Source organism: Micromys minutus (genome assembly GCF_963924665.1).
Source record: "Micromys minutus genome assembly, chromosome: 1".
Lineage (NCBI taxonomy): Eukaryota > Metazoa > Chordata > Mammalia > Rodentia > Muridae > Micromys > Micromys minutus.
In genome coordinates, this window is record NC_137969.1 from 41,484,571 (window position 1) to 41,505,550 (window position 20,980).

The following is a 20,980-nucleotide window of genomic DNA, read 5'->3' on the forward strand; positions in this document are numbered from 1 at the left end:
AACCTGTCTGTTCTCACATTCTCGGCAACTTTACCCATACCATGCATGGTTCCATCGCATAAAGTTGGTGTTAAACCCAATCAAAAAGTACTTGCTTACTCTATAACATTTGTGCCAGCATCACACCAGTGTATCTCTGAAACAGGTTGCCATTGTAGATCTAGGGTTTGTTTGTAGATGTGTGATACCAATGATTACTTTTCTCCTCTAGAAGAGGAGAACATGAGTCAGTATGGGGGAACCTTCTAGTTGGACTGAATTCTACATAGCTAATGACATAGCTAAATGTGGTCTTCAGCTGTAGAGCCTTATTACCAGGTTATGGAAAGTAACCAATGTTCAGTAACCTGTGATATATAGGGGTCTGTGGGACCCTGTTGGCCAATTATAATCAAGATGGAATCCATTTCTGGCACTGTGGTACCAGAAATGGATTTAGTACCAGAAATGGATTTACTATTTAGTACCATATGATGTCTACCTAGGGCATCAGCTCCTTTATTATGTGATGACTCCATTGAAATGTTGAATAATTATGTATGTATTATATATTATTTAATATATATCTACTATATCTAAAACAAAATTTATTCAAATCTAGCACACACACATATAAAATACATTTTACAGTAGTAGATTTATATATGGCTTTTCTAAAGGCTCTTGTTAGTTGTCTGACCCTATATTCACTCATTTGCCCTGTTCTTCCATCCCCTTCTAAATTTTCTCAATTATTCTCTTGTGCCTTTCCCACGAATTCCTTATAACAGTAATCTATTTCCCTGCCCTAGGAAGATTCTCTTCTATTCCGTGGTCCCTTATTAGCTACCAGTGTTCTGTGGCTATTATAGTTGATATGTGTTTATCTAACACTTTAAAATTAATATCCACATACAAGAGAAAACAAGCATGTTTATCTTTCTGGGTCCAGGTTACTTCTTCAGGATGGTTATTTCTAACTCCATTCATTTACCTGAAAATACTATAATTTCATTCTTCTTAACAGTTTAGTAGCATTCCATTGTATAAACATACATATTACTTATCTATTCATTAGCTGATGAACTTTGAGATTATTTCCAAATTCTTACTATTGTGAATAGAGCCCCAAGAACATGCATAAGTAAGTGTCTCTGCATTAAGATGTAGAGTCTTTTGGGTATATGCCCAAGAATGGTATATCTGGATCTTGTGATAGATCAATATTTGGCTTTTTGAGGAACCTCTACACTGCTTTCAATAGTGTCTGTAATAGTTTCCACCCCCATCATCAATTTGTACATGTCACTTTTCCCAGGATGCTCTCCAGTATCTGCTGTCATTTGTTTTATAAATTTTGTCCATTCTGGCTAGGGTATAATATACTCTCAAAGTTGTTTTAATTTGCATTTCTCTGATTACTAAGGGAACTAAACAATTTTAAATGTTTTTCAGCCATTGTGATTCATGTTTTGAGAACCCTTTGTTTCCTTCTATACTTCGTTTTTTATCAGGTTGTTTTCTTGCTGTTTGTCTGTTTTGAGTTTTTTAGATAATCTAATACTAAACATATTGTTGATATTTTTATTTTCAACTTTAGATTTAAGTGAAATATTTCCCCCAATCTGTAGGATATCCATTTGCTTGCATAATGGTGTCCTTTGCTGTACAGAAGTTCTTTTAGCATCATGGAGTCCTATTTTTTTAACTGTTGGTCTTCATGTTTATGTTGCTGGTGGCTGTTTAGAAACTTCATTTTTATATGAATGAGTCCCAGCATAGTCCTCATTTTCAATTCTTTCTGAGTCAGGGTATCTGGTCTTCTGTTGAGATCTTCTATCTATGTAAAGTTAAGTTTTGCACAGGACAATAAATATAAATTTATTTGCATTCTTCTCTAGGCAGCCACCCTTTTTCACACACCTCATTTGTTGAAGATACTGTTTATTTTTTTTCTGGTGTGAATTTTTAGTTTATCAAATACAAGGAGTTCATGGGTATATGGAATTATGTCTGGGTCTTCAATTCTATTGGTCAACATATCTGTTTTTATGCTAGTATAATGGTATTTTTGTTACTATAGCACTTTAATACAACTAAAAATCTGAAATGGTGATATCTTCCACAGTTCTTTTATTATTCAACTTTCTTTTCTGTTTAGGGTTTTTGTGTTGTGGTTCTGAGAGTATTTCTCAATTTTTGTGAAGAATTGTTGTTGAAATTTGTATACAGATTCATTGAATCTGTAAAATGATTTTTGTAGCATGGCAGTTTTTCCTTTTTTGACTTACTACGTTTTTTATTTCCAGCATTCCAGTCTGATCTTTCCTCAGTATTTCTATCTCCACAATGAAGTTTTTTCATATCACAAACCAGCAGCCTTAGTTCATTCAGCTGTTTCTTATGTTCTCTTGGGTCTATTTCAAGAATTTATCTTCTTCTTTGAGTACTTTAAACATTCTTCTAATCCTTCCTTCGAGTTCTTTTTCTGAGATGTCATTTAATTTAATTTAACTGGAGGTTATTACCATGCGATTGTTCATTTTTTAAGCCATCATTATTGCCTTAAATTTTGGGTGACTTGTGTCATTAAGAACATGCCCATTTAGAACTAGCTTGTGGAGTTAATTTTTTTCAACCTTACTCTATATCCAAAGCTGTTTATGTGGTTTTTGAGCATCTAGTCTGTAGTCATCACCAGGGTAAGAGATGGAACTGGAGTCTCTCAAATGCTGTGTTCACTAGACTGGTAGGCAAAGCCTAAGGGGTATGCTGTACTCATCAGAAAAATGGGCCGGCCTGGAGTTCAGTGAGTGCTGTGTTCAATGGAATGAAGATTGAGGCTGGTGCCTTCCATGTTTATAGCCTTCAACTAAACAGTGGGAAAAACTAGAGGCCACTGGCAGGATTTGCTTACTGGGGTGAACAAATTATTTTTAAAATGTCTCAGGTTTATAATTGGTGAAAGACATAGCAAGAACTTAATATAGTTGTTGTAAAAATTTCTGCATAATTCTTGGGGCAAGATAGGTATTGGGTAATATTTTCTCCTTAGGTAATCTTAAATGAATATTTATGTATAGATAGTACATAAGTATTGTAGTAAATATTAAAAAATAAAATTAGCTTATTTTTTTAGTGGTGGTCTCATTCTGAGGGCTCACTTTTAGTACGGAGCCCTGTGCACCTCTGTTGCTCAGTCCAAGCCACCCCCAAGGTCTAACTTTGTACTCGAGACTCCCTTCCTTTGACAGTATTACTCTGCCTGTGACTGCCTCCTTCCCAGGGTGTTTTGTTAACCCAAAAACTCAACACAAACACAACTCTATAACACAGTAGCTTTTCATACAAGTTTATGTATTAAATTTTCAACCCACAAACTACATAATAAGATTACATCAAATAGGCAAAGACTAAAACCTGACCTTCTATATGACATATTTGATCTATAAAATCCTTAAGTGTTCATAGCTATTTAACACAAATTTAGTACACCGGGATCTAGCTCATCCTTCTGGATCTCCATCTTGGAGTTTCTCTTTCAGTCCTCCTCCTTTCTCTGACCTCTGACCTCTCTCTCCACCTCCCTTACCCTGACAGTCACTGGCTTTCCTTTATTTTTCTAATTAAAATGGGAAGGTTCAGATGAGGTCACCTCATGAGTGCAAGAGTAGGCAGCCCTTCTTGGTGAAGTGGAATTAACATTAAAATATGAACAGCTTCAGGACAATTTACTGGTAAGTATAATAGAAGACATGTATTATATTTAGGCATGCATTCTAAGTGATTTTATGTGTTAAATTTTATTAAAAGAAGTGAAGTGGTTTATCTGTATGTATACAAATGTACACACACTGTATGTCTATATAGTGCCTGGGGAGGTCAAAAGAGGATGTCAGATCTCATAGAACTGGACTTAGAAATCATTATGAAAACCAAACCTGGGTTCTCTGAAAGAAGAACAGGTGTTTCAAAACACCGGGAAATCTCTCGAGCCCCTGTTATTTTTGTGTACAAGATAAACATTAAGATGTTTTGAAAAACATTCTTTATTGTATTTAACTAGCATTTTATCAATGGATTGGGCTTAAGAATTCTAAGGAAATGTCTAGAGAGCCACCATTAAATCATTAGTAATTGAACAACTGTTTAAATAAATTCCTGGTGTTCCATCTTACCAAAAACAATCTACAGATTCAATGCAATCCCCATCAAAATTCCAACTCAATTCTTAATAGAGTTGGAAAGAGTAATTTGCAAATTCATCTGGAATAACAAAAATCCTAAAATAGCAAAATTTATTCTCAACAACAAGAAATGCTCTGCAGGAATCATCACCTCTGACATCAAACTATATTATAAAGCAATGTGTTAAAAACCACATGATACTGGTACATAGATCAATGGAACTGGCAGGTAGATCAATGGAACAGAATATAAGATTCATAAATAAAAATTCACATATATGGTCACTTGATTTTTGACAAAGAAGCTGAAAACATTCAATGAAAAAAGGACAGCCTCTTCAACAAATAGTGTTGGCTCAACTGGCAGTCAGCATGCAGAAGAATGCAAATTGATCCTTTCTTATCTCCTTATACAAAGATCAAGTGCAGGTGGATCAAAGATCTCCACATAAAACCAGGTACACAGAAACTATTAAAAGAGAAAGTGAGGAAAAGCTTAGAACATATAGGCACAGGGGAAATTTTTCTGAAGAGAACACCAATGGCTTGTGCTCTAAGATCAAAAATTGATAAATGGGTTCTTAATGAGATTGCAAAGTTTCTGTAAGGCTAAGGACACTTTAAAATAAATAAAACAACTTACAGATTGGGAAAAGATATTTACAAATCCCACATCTGATAGAGGTCTAATATTCAATATATACAAAGAAATAAAGAAGTTAGTCTCCAGAGACTCAAACAATCCTATTAAAAATGGGGTACAGAGCTAAACAAATTCCTTCAATTGAGGAATATTGAATGGCTGAGAAGCACCTAAGGAAGTGCTTGACATCCCTAGTCATCAAGGAAATGCAAATCAAAACAACACTGAGGTTTTACCTCATACCAGTCAGAATGGCTAAGATCAAAAGCTCAGATGACAGCAGATGCTGGCATGGATGGAGAGAAAGAGGAACACTTCTCCACTGTTGGTGGGGTTGTAAACTGGTACAACCACTCTGGAAATCAGTCTGGTGGTTCCTCGGAAAATTGGACATAGTCCTACCTGAAGACCTAGTTATTCCACTTCTGGGCATATACCCCAAAGGTGCTCCAATATGCAATAAAAACACATGCTCCACCATGTTCATAGCAGCCTTATTTATAATAGCCAGAAACTGTAAAGAACCCAGATGTCCTTCAGTAGATGAATGGATACAGAAATTGTGGTATATTTACACTCAGCTATTAGAAACAATGACTTTATTAAATTCCTAGGAAAATGGATGTACCTAGAGAATAACATCCTAAGTGAGGTAATCCAGTCACAAAATAACATACATAATATGCAGTAACTGATAATTGGATACTAGCCTTAGAAATCTCTGGATACCCAAGAAACAACTCACAGACCATATAAAGCTCAAAAAATTGAATAAAAATAAATAAATAAAGACTAAAAAGTGTACGCCTCAGTCCTTCTTATAAATAATAATAATGATAACAAGAAGACGAAGAAGAAGAAGAAGAAGAAGAAGAAGAAGAAGAAGAAGAAGAAGAAGGAGGAGGAGGAGGAGGAGGAGGAGGAGGAGGAGGAGGAGGAGGAGGAGGAGGAGGAGGAGGAGGTGGAGGAGGAGGAGGAGGAGGAGGAGAAGAAGAAGACGAAGAAGTGTATAGCACCATGTGGGAGTAGGGTACACCTAGACCTTAAATCATTAATAATCCAAGAGCTAAGAAGATAGCCTTGTGGCAATTTTTGATAGTTAAAAATCATTATGTTTAATCTATAAACACCAAAAAACTTAGACTATTTCCATGTTATGTTTTGTTTTACATGTACTTTATGATCTTTATAAATAGTAAGACTTCAATGTATACTATCAAACCTTTAAAAAATCAAGTACTGACAAAAATATATTCATATATATTTACACTAAAATGCTTTTAATAATCTGAACATGTATATCTGGTTTTTTAAAATAAAGTTGTAACAAAAAAGAAAATGATCCCCACATTGGAGGAATAAATCATACTGTAACTGTGAAAAAAAATTCTGGCATTCTTATTGAAAGTACAGAATTTCAATTAAGAGTTATAATTCTGGTTTGACGTGCTGGTTTAAAAAAAAACCTGACATTATTCCAAATAACATTTTTCTTAAGCTTTGTGTAAAAAATGGTTTGATTCAAGTTACCATTCTTTTGTCAATGAGTATTGACTAGTTTGAATGAGAACACGATTTAACATTGAAAGATATATTCATGAAATGATAACAACATATTCATAATGTACATGTACTGAATATTAGACTGAAATCACATTAACCCATTGCTTAATTTTTAATAAAATATAGAAGCAGTTAAAGTGGAAAGTGGCACTATTGTATCAGAATAGCAATCCTGCATTTTCCTGAAAGATGATGATACTAAAACATAAAAATAATATATATTCTAACAGTGACATGATTTCTGCCTACAGACAACTAATACATATGTACAGACACAGAGACTGCACACCTCACTGAACTGAAACCTAGATATGACTGAAAACAATAGCAACACCATTAATGATTATTGAGATACATAGAGAAAATAGGTTTAAAAACATAAAGTCTGCACACCCCATACATAATGTAAAAGGTGTGTCTGTTTTTAGACAAGATCAACTATGAAGTTAGCTCAAAACTAATTGAATTGAGTTTGAAAGGAGCTCATGCCCAGTGTGTATGGTGTTACTTGTATTGGTGTTTTCAGTCTTGACAATTCCGTGCTGGATAACCAGCTGATGTGCTCTTCCCTGGGGAAGATGTTCTAATTCTACAGCCAGCACTTTTGTTATCCTCTGTGGCAATGTTCGCTAAGACTTAGGTGCAGGAGGGTTTGGGCATTCATTCAGGGCTCCACAATTGTGCATTTTAACAGGTTGTGGCATTCACCTATAATGGTCTATCTACACTGTTGCAAAGTGATGAGGTATGAGGACTACATTCATCTGTTGGTATAAGGACAAATATTTAGGATACATTGACGTATTTGTTTAGTAGAGTGGCATTTGTCTATCCTCCTTCAAGATCTACGTAGTTGTTATCTAGGTTTCAGTACCAGTCATGATTTATTTCTAGTGAAATGAGACTTTTTTCATTCATTAATTGACTGTTTTACATACCATCAGTTTCTTCTTCCTTCTATCTGTCTAGTCATTTCCACTCCCCCTTTTCTCCTCATCCATTTCTCCCTTTCTCTTCAAAAGTAAAATAGGCCACCAGTGGGTATCAACCAGCCTTCAAATATCAGGTTATAGTAAAACTAGGCCCTTTCATTTTCTCCTATTTAGGTGAGACAAGGCAGTCCAGTATGGGGAAAGAGTCCCAAAGGATGGCAACAATGCCAGAGAAGGCCCCTGCTCCTGCTGTTAGGAGTTCCACCTGCAGACCAAGTTCACATATGTACAGAGAAAGAGTCTCTCCCAAGCATGCTCTTTAGTTGGTGTTTCAGTCTCTGGGAACTCCTATAGGACAGGTTAGCTGATGTGGCATGGATTAGAAGTCCAATTTAAAAACTTTTGGTTATCAGCAAGGCTTGTGTGCCTGCATCCTGAGAGCTATCTAATCATGGTGCTTGATGCTTTGGTTTGGTCATCCTACTTGGTTAGGACTCTGGGTTGCTTCCCTTAAAGTAGATATTTAAGAGTATGATTCTTTATGACTTTTTCAGACAGTATATGTATTTTTATTACAGGTCTTTGAGAATAGGTTTCATTTGTGTTTGAACATTAATCTTTCTAGAGTCAACCGTAATGTCTAATAATACCAAGCACCAAGAGCTGATTTTTTAAAGGGTGTTCACATGAGGAAGGATGTGATCACAAAGGCAATCGTAGCATATACCTATGGTTACCTGTAGGAAGACAACAGGCTGTTTCAAAGCAACTAAACTCAGAGACCCCACATTTTCAGAAGTACTTGCATGCACTTTGTAAATTTTGTGTAAGTCACTTAAATCTTGCCAACTATCAAGTTATTTGGAATATGGCCTAACTGAACAATCTACAGCCCAGTACATAAGAGGTCACACAAGGCCCAATTGCAAAATGGAACGCTCTGTGGGACGGCACTATGGCTCTCCTGCTCCGTGGGCCTTTGGTAAGTAATGTCTATTGATATTTTTAAAGTCTGCTTTGAACCAGTTTTACAATGTAAACTAGTCTGGGGTTAGAATTTTTAACTGTTTGAGTGACAGTCAAAATAGCTCTCATGTGGCTTTTCTTTAATAACTATGATATCGAGAGGCAAGAGTAACCTAAGAATTTTTAAAGGGAGAATGTCAATCATGAGAATTTGGGAATGTGAACAAATCCTCTTGGCTCCTGTTACCCATGGCTAGGCATGATTGAGCTTTTTGAGCCAGGCTGATGTTTTCTCCACCCTTCATTTTCAGCTATTAATCTCATTATGCATTTTGGTCTTGACACAAAATGACTCAAAATTTAGCAAAACATGACCCAGACTCTTGAAACACAGAGTCTTTGTTTTCTTATGTAAAAGCATATAGATGTGAAATAGAGTTACAGCCTCTTGTGGAATGGCTGTAGGGCTGTGATATCTTTGTAGAACTGTCGATGTGTATACATGAGATACAATTATAACCCTGCAGTGCTCCCACCTGCTCACAGTTTCCCATCTCAGTGGCATCTCCTCTGTCCCTGTGATAGGCATCCCAGTTAGGAGAATCTCACTTTCTTTGATGGCTGCTTTCTCATTAATTTATGTAGGCCCCTGTTGGGGGACAGTTCCTCTGTTATAAGTCCTACTCTTCAACCTTTCCACCCCTTTTTTTATCTCTTGAAAGCTTGGATATTTCATGTGGCCTGTTTTACCTTGTTCAACAAAATTTACTGAAATGATAAGATACTGAGAGTAAGAAAAGGTTTTGGTAGTGTACCTTAATTCTAGCACCCAGGAGACAGAAGCAGAAACTCTAGGAGTTACATGTCGGTCTGACCTTCATAGGGAGTCAGACATAAGCCAGACAAGGCTACAGTGAGACTCTGTCTCAGAATAAAAGTTAAAATACCTACCACCAACATAAAAAACAAAAACCAGAAAAACAAACAAACAAAAAAACCAACAATTATGCAAAAATGCTTAAAATTTGTACATTTATCTTTGTTTTTTAAAATAAAGTTGTTAAAAAACAAACAAACAAACAAAAAACCCCACAACAACAAAGATGCTGAAACTAAGTCACTGGTGTAGAGAGAGCCTAATTTTGGAAAAAGACTCTCTATTCATTTATTCATTTATTTATTCCCTTATTTAACAAGTTTGTTTTGAGTACCTGTTACAGTGACTGAGTGCTTCCTCTCTCTAACTCTTACATTTAAGAAATGACTAGTATACAGAAAACACACATATGAATATATTAATTAATATGATAATTCCATAAAGTCAGTGGAATAGTGTTCCATTAATAGACACAGCTTTACTAATTTGTTGATTGATAAGGCAATTCTACCTGAGAGTCGAGGCTCACTCCCTTCAGACACAGGCAACTTGGAACTTGAAGGTCAGAATTCAGGAAGTCATTCAGGCCATTAAAGAAAATGGTCTGCAAGCAAGTGTGGCTGATGCGTCACAAACATAAACTCTCTTGAGGTGACTGGCTTGACATTTCTATTAGTAAAGACCTTTGGCAGGGAGCCTATGTCACATGCACTTTTTTAAGGAGGTACAGGAACCTACTGTACTCTGCCTCTGATGTTAAAGTGGTGGTGACTAGTTGAGCCAGGAACCTGCATTTGGATTCTTTCCCTGTTCCTTTGTCTCACATAGGAGGTGCTCATCATGAAGCTAACATACTAACAGACTTTGCAAGACACAGTCTATGTGTTAGACTGCCTCCTTCACCTATCAGAGAAAATTACCTATAAGTAGTGGGAAGGAGGGAGCTGCTGTCCTGTAGCTTCAAGTCTTGTATATTTTATTCTATCTCACCTGTTCCCTAACACTCTGCCCTCTAACCATTTGTGCTTTATCAGCTTATTTATTCAGAAAAGATTCCAGGCAAGTAAGGAGCAGGATTAGAGACTAGCCAGGATGCATGATGAATATCCACCTCCTACCACCTATCTGGTCCTGACTCTTGACCAAAGGTGTATCACCAAATCCCCCCCACACCCTGTGCAAGCTTCTCAGAAGAGGACCCTGTATTATTAGGCATTTGTTTCAATCTTTATGTGTCTCGTGATTGCCAATCCAGCCTGTATAGATGACCTATGATGGCAGCTGCTCAATTATTGTTTTGAAAACAAGCAATGGCAATACTTCTTATCTTAAGGGTTCAACACCATGAGACCTGGCTATGATGATGCAAACAGCGGTTGCAAGTTCTATTGTCTTTGCTTTCTGACTACACCATCAAGGACAGGTGAGGAAAGTATCTTTGAGGCTTGTTTGATGTTTACAATGAGTCATGGGTAATTGGATGCTGGAAAATGAGAAGGTAATCACAGTTTAGGTTTCCAAAGGCCCAATGTGGGGAAAATAAAGTCAGGCATGTATTCAAATCTCACTAAGTATCCATATCTTCCAGAGTCCACCTGAAGAAAGGGTAACAGCACCTGCACCATTAATCTACCCCAAATCAAAAGAAAAGAAAGACACAACTCAATTATTTATGTTACCAGAAAATGCTGCTTTACTCCAAACTCTAACTCCTCCAACAAAACTCCAACTCCAGATATACACTTACAAAGGTAGTAAGGAAGGCAGTATGCAAATTCTCTAGCTTCTGGGTGAAAGTATCACCCCCCTGGGGTGAAGTCTATATCCTGAGGTAGCCAAAAGCTGGAATAGGAACAGGTGTGGAGAAGGCTTGTGACTGGGCCAATTAGTATTACAAAGGAAGGCATGTTGTTTTCCCAATGTCAAGGCATGCAAGCAGATAGTTCAGCTAACCCTTAGCTGATGGGGGTTGGGCATAATTCCCAACAGAAGGGAAAGGCTTCACTTGGGTATTTGGTTAGTGCAGATGATACTCACAATTGTAAATATTACACTGTTAGTACCTTCAAATTCATAGAATCGGGACAATGGCATCAGTGGATCTCCCTTGTGCTGGTTTCTCTGTCTGTATCTATAACTGTTTCATGGGCATTTTAAAATCATTCCCTCTTCAGTCATTGTTTCATTGTCAATATAACATAATGAGTATTTCACCTGTAATACCCAAATCTGTTGTTGGGTTCAAATAAAGCCAAAAAGAAGATTATCACAGAACCTCTGTAGAAATTTAATAAGCAAATAACATACATGAGCAATATATGACATTTTTCCCTCATTTTAAGTGTGTATCCCACATCAGGTAGAGTTGGGAATGCTACATTATATTAACTCATAAGAATACTTTGAAACAACTATTATTGGTAGGTCAAAAATAAAAATAGAATGTGTAATATTGGGAGTTTAATAAATCATATCACAGTCACACAAAGGAAAATGAGGTAACAAATGTAATTTATATGCAAATATATCCATAATGTATTTTTTAAAAAATATTTCTATGCATAGAAATAGAAACTATGCCCTCTGAAACCATGAGCCTAAATAACCGTTTCCTTTTTAAGGTTGTTTATGTCAGGCACTGCATTAGCAGCAGGGGTAAAATTAACTAATATAGAAAAATGCAGTCTGTGAAATAAGGAAAATACATTCATGTTGAAAAAGGAACATGAGAATTTGAATCTAAAAACCATGTGAGTATTCTCTTCCAGCAGTTGTGAAAGCAGAACTATTATTTTATTCTGTTTTTTATTCATCTTTTTTACTACAGGAAAAATCCATAGTCCCTGTGCTAGGAAAATGTAAGCAAAGAAGAAAATAGCATGGTTGGACACCCAGAAAACTAACTGACCTTCCAAGTAACAAGTATATATATTTTTATTCCCCAGAAAAAAGCAAACAAACAAAAAAAGAGTATATCAAAAGACAAGTGCATACACATGCATACAAACACACACATACTCCTCTTTTTTTATGCACACATATAGAAGTCAGTCAAAATCATATTTTGTTACTTTTAGACAGTTGATAGTTGTGTAATGCACAGTAGTACCAAAATTTGCAAAGAACAGCTGGAAGATGGAAGAGCATCTGTTTTGCAAATCAGCTAAGCTTTAGCTCCAGTGACTGTGATTATCACACTAGTTTCATGTCCTTAACAACTGGAATGCAGATATGTTTGAAGGATCTCATGCTAGCCTCATTTTATCCTCAGTAGATTCCAGTTCACTCAATGAATCTACCACCCATTGTTACTGTCATGAGACCGTGCCCTCTTGGATTGAATGCCAGCACACATTTCTCTCAATATGCTATTTTATTTTCCACTATTGTTATCAATTCTGGAATGTAAATGTAGCCACAGTAATGCCCTAAGTAAAGTGCAGTCTCTTTAATCAATGAGAAAAAGGTAGATCACCTTTACCTGAGTATTTTCCTTGGAAAATAATGAAATGCATAATAGATAATTTTTCCTTAAAATGTGAGCATATATATATATATATATATATATATATATATATATATATATATTACTGTAAGTTAGATAAGAATTATCTTTTAACCTCATGAGCTGATTATTTAAACCCTTATATAAATTGTTAACAGAACTTGATTATTTCACTAATTTTAAACAATAATAAAACTCCTTTCCTGTTTAGCACTTCATAATTAGACTTGTCTTTGCTGGAGTATATTTGCCTTGTACAAGCATGTCTCCTTTTTTCTCAAATCTTAGCCAAGGTCTTTTTTATTGTTATTCTACAGTTGGATGTGCATATTAAGAACCTTCGTAGTTTGAGATTTTTGACCTATGGATCCGAGATGAGACTGGAGAGTCTGAATCCTTATTAGACACCTCAGAGGTGATGATATGTTATTAAATTCGGAAATGATTGCTTATAGCCCTTCCACTCCCATGTAGCAATGTGAGTTTTGTTGCCCATCTGTAAGTGTTCTTTCATCAAAAGCACTGCTTTTCTGGCTTATTCAGAACCCCTGAAAAGTCTCTATATCCCTAAGGTTTAATTTTTCCTCACTGTGGGAAGAACAGCAAGCAATCCCATTATCTATTTTGGGGAGGGGAGGTGTTGGAACTTAAGGTTCCTACAGAAACTCAAAACAGTTTTCTCAATAAGATTCTAACTTCTTATATAAAATAAAATTAATATAATATAATAAAATTTGGTTAAACAAAAGATTAATGAATATTTCAATTTAATAAATGCTTAGTGCCATTGGGTGTTATTGCCTCAAAGGCTAATTATAGTAAGGCTTTTCAACAGCTATGACTGGATGTTGGGTTTACACCCAAGGATTAATATTATGACTTTATTATAAGTACCTTTTCATCCACATTTAAACCAAGAGAAAAAGATCACACTCAAGGATTAAATTCTTTTTAAAATTTTTAAAGCTCATTTCAAGCCCTATAACATTTCAGTAATTTCTTTATACCCCATGAAGCTACAGCTTGATGAAGATTTTTTGTTTTGTAAGTAAATTTTAAAAATAAAAAAAAAAATGAAGTACCTGCTTCCAAGACCTCTGAGCGAAAGAAACTTCCTCTTCTTAAGGCTGAGCTACAAATTCTGTTTCTCAGGATCAGAAATTCCTGAGCCAGCTGCTGTGTGCAGTGCTGAAACACAAAACATATGGAGAGGTGATAGGAACGGTCCATCTTTCCTTATTTATGTTAGATGGCTGAAGTAATGTTTATGGGATGAGGAATTTGTTTAAGTGAGTGCACGAATGTTATGAATTTCTTGTCACACTTTGTCTGGATCCACTATTGATATAGTGAACGAAGATCAGTATACACATGCTCACAAGCATACACAGGCAGTAAAATTCATGCAGTCATATATATCTCAGGAGACGTTGTTCGCTTTGTGTGTGTGCGTTCTTAGGGAAATCTCTAGACATTAAGGTTTCTACATTTATTTTGTGAGATTGAAGGCAGATTAGAAGAGTGGGTTGTGAGTGTAAATAAAATAAATATTTATCACAAAATCACGTCTATGGAAAACACTGCATGCTTCAGTTGAATGTACAGCTTGAAATTACAGTTGTTTAACTGAGTATTTTTGTTCTAAAAGGACAATATTGCCACAGAACTACTTGCTAGGCAAACATATTTTGAATAGCATTTTGCTCTTTTCCTTATGATTGAAGTCATACATTCAAGGGAAGCTATGCACAGAGAGCTATGGGGTAAATATGAGCGAGAATACAAAGATCTATTATTGTGTTCCTGGAAACTGTTAAGCAGAAAGCTTGACCTCACTATTTGTTAGACCTTGTCTCAATTTCATCCCCTGTTGCTGTGATAAAATACCCTGGTAAAAGCAGCGGAAGGGAGAATGGGATTTATGGCTCAGAATTCTGGGTCACAATGAATCACTGCAGGGAAGTTGGCATGTTAGAAACTTAAAGCAGCTGGCCAAATTGTATTCACAGTACAGAGCAAAGAGCAATTAAAATAATACATATGCATCGCTTTCTCTAATCTTACAGTTTAAAAGCATCTTCCTAAGGAATGGTGCCACCCACAGTGGTTAGGTCCTCTCACTTGATTACGTTGATTACAACATAATCAATGTAATTCCCCACCAATACTCCCACAGACCTAATCTAATCAATCCTTCACTTAAAACCCCCTTCCAAGGTTGTCCTTGATTGTGTCAAGTTAATAATTAAAACAGTCCTTCCTCAATTCTGAGAATTAAAAGTTCTCTGCCTACTATTTTTTTATCCAATTAATACATTTGTCCGGGGAAATAGAGTAATATTCTTACTGTGTCCTGACTAAGGCTCAGGGTGTTGTGTTTAGTTCTGTTTATTTCATTTGAGGTATGTGCCCTATAATACATTTTTTCAAGAACTGAGAGTTCATAACTCCAGGTTATACTGGCTGAATTTAGTGGTGCAAGTTTTCCATAAAGGGAAAGTCCTGCAACCTCGGTATATAGTAGTGTCAGTCAATTATTTCTTATATAATATAATGCACTTAGTTATATTTCTATATCGCTGATTTTACAGTAATTGAAATAGCCCTACGGTAAGGCATTTAAAAGTTTGATTTATTAAAACTAAACTAAATTCTCTCATCTAAGCTGTTAGTCTTTTACATGATGCTGTTTACATGATGGCTTTTTCATGACTATTATTTGTGCTACCTTATTGGTCTATTTAATTACAAATTAATATACATATGTCTACTTGTTTCTGTACATGTATGTTAATGTGGTTTTAAGAATTGATAAAATCATCTTTATGACAAATATTAATTTATATCAATGTAAATGAAGTATATATAGAAAATCCCATTTTTTTAAAATCTAGGGTCTTATGTTTTAGTTTAGATTATTAAAATTTCTTTGGACTAAATTCATTCACCTTTGTTAGATTTTGTGCAGAGATCTGTCATACCTGGAACATAGACATTGGAAAGCATTTGACACACTTACATTACACAAATACTACTAGAAAAAGCAGAGCCTATACTTTATAAAAATAATTATACTTTTCAAGTATACATTTGTTCTAAGAATTTAAATTAAAAACCATTTGATGTGGTAATGGCTTTGATAATAACTATAAGAAGAACAAAGTTGCACTGATGACTAAAAGGAAATTCTTGTACAAGTGTTTTCCTGCACACTTGAGGGGCCTTTATTACTGTACACACATGATGTCATATTCATACTTATACCACAAGGCATTTGTTAGTTTTAAAAATCATTCCTTAAAATACGCATGAGCTAAAACAAAGCAGTTCACTTTTTTGGTTTCTCATAGTGCTTTGTGAAATATCAAACACATTTTTTTTTTTTTTTACTAAACAATATTCCAATTAGGACTAGAAAAATCAACCTGTGACTTTATAGAATAACCCATAGATGAGAAAATATATTTAAGAGAAGAAACATGCATTATATATTAGGGATTTTGTTTCTGGTAATGATGGGAAGGTTATATACTCCTTTAAGGGCAAGAGGACCGCTGGAGAAGAGGGTTTAACAAATCTCATTGAAATGGCTCAGCACCTAAAGGCAACAATGTCAGTAATCGTTAAGTAATACGCGTTTAAAGTGAGCCCCCCAATTGTACAAATGAACCTTAAGAGAGTTCTCAGGCTATGGTCTGGGAATAACATTTTAGGCTGAGCTTGCTAGACCATAAGGTGAGAAGATACAACTAATGTTCCATGAAATAAGATAGTTCTGACAGGAAATACTGAGTGGGCCAAAGTCTGCAGAGAAAAGAACTAAAATTCAGTTGAGTACCCACCTGGGAAAGCTTCTCCCATGTGTAAGGGATTTACCATAGGCTAAGAAAGGTCCTCTCTTGTGTAAGAGAGCTACCCTAGGCTGGGAAAGCTCCTCTCATGTGTAAGGGAGCTACCCTAGGCTGGGAATAAAAAGGTGACGAAGATCATACAGAACTGGCATTTGTAGCTCTTTCCATAAGAAAATTTTATGGGTTCTTCAGAAGAGTCCTTTGGAAGGCAAGAGCCTTATCTCTATGCTAACAAAATAATTAGCTTTAGAAGGAGTACCGCACTGTTGCTATTTAACTCCAACTTAGATATGAATGTTGAAATGATCAGACTGGACCTTTGAAATTTTCTATACCAAGAATAAAGCTTGAGACGTTCTTTTACGATACCCCAAAAATATTCAGGACCCAAGAAGGTCACCCAAGAATATGTCCTATCCAATCAAAAATTGTGAGATGTGAAAAGAAGGAGGAATGTAAACCTTGAATTAGAGCAGAAGGTAGATTGGAATTCAGTAGCTTCAGCTTCTCCAATTTAGTTGTTGAAAAGTGAGATCAAGTTCAACCCAAAGTAAGGCAAAATTACAAAGAGAAATATAAAATTTCTGTGCAAGAATTAGTGAAGTAGAAAGAACCAAAATATTTGGGTGAAATCAATGAATACCAAAGCTTGCCCATCAAAAACACCAATCACACTGATACCTCTTTAGCTAGAGTGATCAGAAAAAGGAAAAGGCCGGGAAGTAAACAGTGTAGAAGAGTTTAAGTAAAAGAGAGGTGGTAAGGCAACAGGCTTCATGGATACATAGTGTATGTTAAGTGTATGTTTCCTTCAATAACTTTATACTAATGTACTCCATACGGCTAAGAAAACTGAGAAAGCCTGTAGTGCTCTAACAAATTATTTGTCCAATAGTGTAATTAATATACATTATTAAAGAAATTGAATTTCTTATTTAAAACTTCACAAAACAAGATTTCCAGCTTCAGATGATTTCATATATACATTCTGTCAATTCATATTTAAGGAGTATTTTACCTATTTTACACTGATATCAGGAAAGTCTGGTACTGGTTCTTCATCAATCCTTTCATAAAACTGCAATGAATCTGGTTCAATTTTATTTTCTGTTTTCTGTAATAAAAGCAGTTTTGGAAAAAATAATGCTTATTTGGTACACTCCGAGGTCACAATATATCTTTGAGGAAAGTCAAGGCAGGAAATCAACCAAGAACTGGAACAAAAAAAATAAATAAACACAAAAACATTTCTTCCTGGCTAACTCACTGGCTGATGCTAAGCTAACTTTCTTATACTGCACAGACTCACCTGCCTAGAGATTGTACCACCCACAGTGGGCTATACACTCCCAAATCAGTCTTCAATTATAACATTTACTCACAGATGTGCCACAGAATACTTTGATCTAGAAAATTGTGTAATTAAAGTTTTTTCTTTCCAGGTGACTGATCAGACATTCATAAAGTATATCTAGAACCTAAAAAATTAATCATCATAATAAGTAATCTCTAGCATTTTCTATTTTTATAAAGTCATGTTGATATAGTTTTACCCAAAGTATTTAGAGTGCTATTATTTTTTTCTATTTAACCATAATAAAAATATAAACTAAGCATACATACTCATTTTAACTCATTATTATAAAGATCCCCCAAACATACAGGTAAATAAATGTACTGCTATTAGCCTCCTAGATATCCCGTTACTATAAAACCTTTGCTGCTTAAGTTAGAGCCTAGATTTATGATTTTACTATGTATATAGAAAATTTTTCATATAATTAAATTGTTTTTGATTTTGTCAAGGATTTTGAAATGTCAGTCTGATGCTGTGATGGTTAGCTTTGATTGTTACCTGAATCTCCGTGTGAACAGTCTCAGTGAAGGGTTATCCATATTGGACTGGATTGCAGGTATGTCTGTGGAATATTGCCCTAAGTTAATAAACATGGGAAGGCACAGTCCCACTGTGAATGGCATCATTCTTCAGGCAGTGGCTTCTGACCTGTAGAAGAGTAGAGAAATCAAGCTGGTCACAGCACATAAGAACACAGTCATTTCTCTCTGTTCTTGACTATGCTACGCTCTGACAAACTGGCTGAAATTCTAGCTTTGGCTCCTCACAATGACAGAATGTAATCTGTAAATATGAGCTGAAATCAATGCCTTTCTTCTGTTAGCTAACTTTAGCAGATTTTATCAGAGCAGCAGGAATGAAACTAGACACATGTTTATTTTATAATCCAATCACAGCACTGAACATTTATTCCGCAAATTTGGTGAATATCTCAACAAGCTTTTATTTTAATAATTTTTTGTAATTTTTCCCTATTGACATTTGCCATGTTTTATTCTGGGTATATTTTGTCACCTTATATTTAACATGGATAATATTCTTTTATTTTAACTGCATTCTTCTATCATTCATCACTAGCATATTCAAATAAAGCTTATTTTGTACATATACATTCTGAAGTTCTTTTCTATTCTATTATTTGGGTTTTTATTGTTTGTACAAATAACATCAATAGTGCAATTTTTAATTTATGTCTTTATTCTTATGTAGTATGTGTATCTGGTGTGTGTGTGTGTGAGAGAGAGAGAGAGAGAGAAAGAGAGAGAGAGAGAGAGAGAGAGAGAAGAGAGAGAGAGAGAGAGAGAGAGAGAGAGAGAGAGAGAGAGAGAGAGAGAGAGAGAGAGAGAGAGAATATATGTGCTTTTTTACTATATGGGTTAAAACTTCTAGTAAAAGTTTGAAAAGTATGAATATTATGTAGCCCTTTTCATTATCAATACAAAAAGAAACTGTAAAATTGTCAAAGTTTTGCAGGAATAATGTAAAGACTAGAATTTCTTTTTTTGTACTTTTGCAGTACATTATGCTTCTAGCATATAATTATCAATTGCTTTTTTATCATCCTTAACATTTTAAAACTAGGTTATATTAAATGTTTGTTTTTACGTTAGTTTGTATTCCTAAAAACCACAATGTTTCTAGATATTGCTGGAAACTACTTACCGATTTAGTTGTTGGTAAGAGTAATTATTCATATCTCTATCATCATTGAACCATAATATTAAAACTTTTCTTGCCTTATAAAAGTGTTGGGGAGCAGAAACTTAAAACCTTCCTCCAGTAGAAAAACAGGTCATCAAGTGGAAGGATGGGGTTGCCATTCCACAGTCAAAAACTCTGAGCCAGAATTGTTCCTGCCTAAAAGAATTGCAGGAATAAAATGGAGAAAAGCCTGAGGGAAAGGAGGAAAATTTAAAAAAGAAGAAAAATAAATAAAAAATATGTCTTGATCCTGAATGAGATAACCCAGTCACAAAAGAACAGACATAATATGCAGTCACTGATAGTGGGATGCTAACCCCAGAGGCTCGCACTCCCCCAGAAACAACTCACAGACTGTATGAAGTCCAAGAAATAAAGAAAACAAAACAAAAAAATATTTACAAAACAAGAAGACTTTGACTATTTCCATGTTGTGTTTTGTTTTGCATGTACTTTACGCTCATTGTAACTATTAGGTTTTCAATGCATACTGTCAAGCCTTTGAAAAATTCAAGTACTGACTAAAAAATATATTCATATAGTTTTATGTAAAAATTATTTTAAAATCTGAAGAAAAAGTACTGACAAAAATGTATAATTTTAAGCAAAAAATGTCTAAAATCTGTACATTTATCTTTGTTTTGTAAAATAAAGTTGTTAAAAAAATAAGTCTTGATTCATATATACCCATTTTTGTTCTATGTATAAACTTCTATATTATTAGAAATATTTTCCATGTGTGAATATTACATATGCATGGTATATATGCATAATATATAATACATATATATTATATATTATATATTATATATTATATATTATATATTATATATTATATATTATATATTATATATTATATATTATATATTATATATTATATATTATATATTATATATTATATATTATATATTATATATTATATATTATATATTATATATTATATATTATATATTATATATTATATATTGTATATTATATATTGTATATTATATATTATATATTATATATTATATATTATATATTATATATTATATATTATATATATAGATAATACATATACATGTTTCAGTATATATATGAGTATACAATCATATGCATATGACATATATGAGTTATATGTATATTTGTTCTCCTGGCTTTCCTGTACTTCTTTAATTGTGTTACTTATGCACTTCTTGAGGAACTCTGTCATCAACATGAAGTATGATTTTAAGTCTAAATCTTGTTTTTCTGGTGATTTGGGATATTCACTATTTGTCCTGGTAGGAGAACTAGGCTCTGATGTTGCCAGGTTGTCTTGGTTTCATTTATTAGATTCTTGAGCTTACCTCTTACCATCTTGTTATTGGTGATGTTAAGTGATCTTGTTGTCACTCCTTTGGGTCTCTTGGCCTGTTGTCTCCAGAGGGAGATTGTTGC